This window comes from Pavona decussata, unplaced genomic scaffold, assembly GCF_977016875.1.
Source record: "Pavona decussata unplaced genomic scaffold, jaPavDecu1.1 SCAFFOLD_109, whole genome shotgun sequence".
NCBI lineage: Eukaryota > Metazoa > Cnidaria > Anthozoa > Scleractinia > Agariciidae > Pavona > Pavona decussata.
This window is the reverse complement of record NW_028145523.1, coordinates 858,832-862,500: the sequence shown is the minus strand read 5'-3', so window position 1 is coordinate 862,500 and position 3,669 is coordinate 858,832. Positions and strand designations below refer to the sequence as shown.

At 39.3% G+C, this 3,669-nt stretch overlaps 1 pseudogene across 1 annotated transcript in view; it reads right to left on the bottom strand.

Moving 5' to 3' along the window:
- The window catches only part of LOC146470929 (uncharacterized), a 9,420-nt pseudogene extending 7,742 nt beyond the window's left edge, over positions 1 to 1,678 (bottom strand). Inside the window, exons 1-2 of the transcript XR_014866922.1 lie at positions 1,587 to 1,678; positions 1 to 189 (exon numbers count right to left, since the gene is read on the bottom strand). The exon at positions 1 to 189 is cut by the window's left edge and continues 2 nt beyond it. The product of XR_014866922.1 is annotated as an uncharacterized LOC146470929 (transcript). The remainder of the gene's footprint in view (positions 190 to 1,586) is intronic.
- Between the last annotated feature and the right edge of the window lie 1,991 nt (positions 1,679 to 3,669).

Genomic DNA, 3,669 nt, shown 5'->3' with positions numbered 1-3,669 from the left:
GAGAAAACACCGGATCCGGTTTAAATTCCTCTGACCACGTGGACAGGCCAAGATCCTGAAAGGTTTTCTTTATAAAGTCACGTGCTCTCTGCTTTCCCTCGGGGCTGGTCACGTGATGTCGATTTTCGTTGAAATGCTTCAGGTAGGACAAAAGGGAGGAACAAGAGCTCTGGTCTGGTTTACAGACACCTGTCAATTTAAATGACAACCAAAGGAATGTCCATATCAGTTCTACCGCAAACCATAGTTAAGCAATAGTTCTTCTCACTAGTTAGCGTTATCCGGGCTGAATGAAATTGTTGTTTTCGTGACTTACAATTGTTGCTTGTGTGACTGAGCACTGATCCTTGCGTGATCACACCAAACGTGATACAATTTAAGTCTTTAATATGAATACCAAAATTTCCAATTCATATTATTATTAAATGGCACGACATTAAAATTAATGTTAATATAAACGCTTTTACAGACTGAATGTTTCGGAGTTAATACTGTCTAAGACAATTAAAGAATTATTTGATTTTGAGAAATTAACTTCTGTTTCATCAGAATCTCTATAAGGATTAGTCTGGGATCAATGCTGTTTCTGCTTCTAGAGCTCGGTTTCACTAATTTGGTACTGAATTATTTATTTATTATGCAGCTGCAAGACTTGAATCCTGAGTCAGTTTTGCTCGCATCGAAGTCTATTCGAGAAATGTCAGTCGTTCCAAAGTGACGAGGATTATTTTTTCGGGAATTAGCCGCTGTAAGGGAATGAACCTAGCAACGTCTATTGCAACATTTGCATGTCTAAAACAGTTTGTTTGCAAAATGAAAATGATTCACGCTGATAAAAATTGTTGATATCAAATTTCCTTATCTTCATCAACATATAATTTAGAACCTGAAAGTTAGGTCGCTGGATTTCCCAGACGCTTTAATACACACAAAACAATTTTCCTGAAGGTTGTTAATTGCTGAGATGATACGTACGATTACTATGACTACGTTAAACAGAACATAATGAGATCCATGCCTCGGGATTTCAACTTAGTAAATTGTCTCCTAGTGGCAAAGAACACTGAGCAGGACTCAGTAGATAAGTTACTTCGATAAAAGAGTGGCGGATGATCTTTGTTGTGAAGCTGTCGTCTCGAATGGAACAAATAACGAAAACAGCTGTGGTTTTAGGGACACATACATGTACGCCTCTGTTCGATTTTATACATCATTATATTTATACAAAGAAGATTAATGAAGGATAAGATGTAAGCTTATTAAACGAAACAGACTTTGAACGTTTTGGCGAAGACCGATTTATATACTTGTAAACAAGCAACAGAAGAATGAACCTTTGCTATCTCAATTTCACTATCTACCGATCAGTATAATTACGGCTGACTGGTCCGGTGAATTTGAATTCAGTGGAACTTCATTAAAGCAGTCATACTGCCGTGATATCACTGAGTGTGAAGACAAGATAAAAAATTTCGGGTGAATTGTCTAAACTGCAACTTGCTATAAAGACAACAGAACAAGAAGAAAGCGAAATTAAAAAGAGGTTAAAAAGAACTACTGGGTGTCTGACTGGCTGACGATCTCACCTGAGAGGGCGACTGAAATAATAGCGCAGAGAAATACAAAAACGTTCATCCTCGCCATAATTAATATATACTGATAGTTCCTTTGGCGAATGAAGGTCACAAGTCTTATGGTAAGGGAGGGGAGGCAAGGGAAGACGGTTGACATAAGCTAATCGGCGTTGATAACGGGAACAGCAAATTGCACGGGGTGTTCATGTTTTGCATTTTCGGAAGACTTCGCCCAGTTTATTTTTGTTACCTGTATAGTGGCGGAGTGTTAAAAATCACTTGGTTTATTTCTTGGCCTTAACAGGCCAAATAAGTTCCACCACAGTACCCTAGATACACAGCAATAAAGTACAAATTTCTCGGAAAAAGGTCGAATTTAGAGACGCTTCCGGGAATTCAATTTTAAGTCCAGCCACTTCCGAGAAAACCAGTTTCCATTCGCATAGATTTTCATCATTTCCGGGAATCAACCTCTGTTCACAGGTCTACTTCTCACATTATTTTGCAGAGGTTTATTACCTAGTTATTTATGTGGTAGTTAAGCTGTCCATTTTAAACAATGGTTATTTAAGCAATAGACTGCATTTTTTACGGGTTTAGGCGGGATGTTGGGAAAACACGAGAAAAAGTTGTGATTTTAGCTTTTGAGTTCTCGCAACTTACATCGCTATTGGGTTTATTCACCCGTATTACATTTTCTCAATAGACTCATAGAAATGACAATGTATAGTTGGACTAGTAGTTTCCATTGGAAAGTGAAGTGCTGTGGGTTAAAGGCATGGAAAAGTGGAGCGGTTTAGGGGAATGTCGTTATCGTGATTAGGGAGCTTAAGCAACGAAGACGGCAACGGAAAGGACAACGTCACCCGGAAATATATCTTTATTTCATTTGCGCTACTTCGCGATTATTTCAACTTGCTCAACTTTTACAAAAACGCCGAACTATCCAGGAACCAAATTGGAAGGAGTGGCGAAGAAGTTAAGAAAGAAAATGAAAAATTCACCGTCGTACGATCACGTTCTCCACAAAACCTTAAATGTGGTCATTTCACGTTGTTGTTTTGCAGAGGACGGCAAAGAAATGTACCAAAATGTAAAACACACGTGCAGAGCGATTGTTTTTGCTCATTAAACGCATTATTTTGCGGTGTTGTCGTTGCCGTTGCCGTCGTCGTTGCTTTTTTTGGCGTGGCTTTGCTCCTTATCACAGACAGGGAAAGCTCTCGTTGATGAGCGTGGCTTGATGTTGCAAACGCGCAATCGCCCATAAAACAAATTGAACTGCGAAAAGTTTACTTACACTGTACTTCAATAAAGACAACAGATGGCCTCGAACAATGAAAAGCTTGGTTGTTGGGAAAACGCGTGACAATCAAGTACCTCAGCCGGAGTGCGTGATGGTTTTTATTTCCCGGAAGCCGGGCGGAAGGGACAGAGAACAAGGTAGAAATGTTATTTCTAGGCAAAAGTGATACCCAGATAGAACTGCCTTACATAAAGTAGCGTTTAGTCGAATAAGAACTTCTGTACTTAAAAAAAAACCTTATCGTGTTTTTTACGAATTCGCTTCTGTGTTGGATACAGGCGTCCAGGGGTCAAGGCCACTCATGAATCATAATTAGATCCCATGTAAACAATGCGACGTTTTCATGTTTTCCACAAAACCTCGTAAAAACTTCAACATTTATACTCTATCGATTGAAAATTGAAAAAAGTGAAACTGCAATAAAACCTCAAATTTACTTTACCGTACAGTTGCAGGAATTGCTTTAAATATTCTGAGCCTCAATTCACGGAAATTTATCTTCACTTGCTTTCAAACTCTTCGCCTTTACAAAACGTGGCTTTCCACACGAAACGGGATTTCTTCGTTGAAATGTTTCCGCATCTCACTTTATCGACGGTCGAGTGTTCTTTAGGGTATTTACGTTTCATTTCCAACGATAAAGCTTTTTCTGAACCGATTGACTACGCGTGGAAGAAGAGATACATACGCGTTCAAGGGCCTCAATTCCAGGACCGCGAAACCGAGGCAAATTCGGTGATACTAACATATAAGCTTCTGGCTTCTGCCACAGACAACCCAAGATGATCA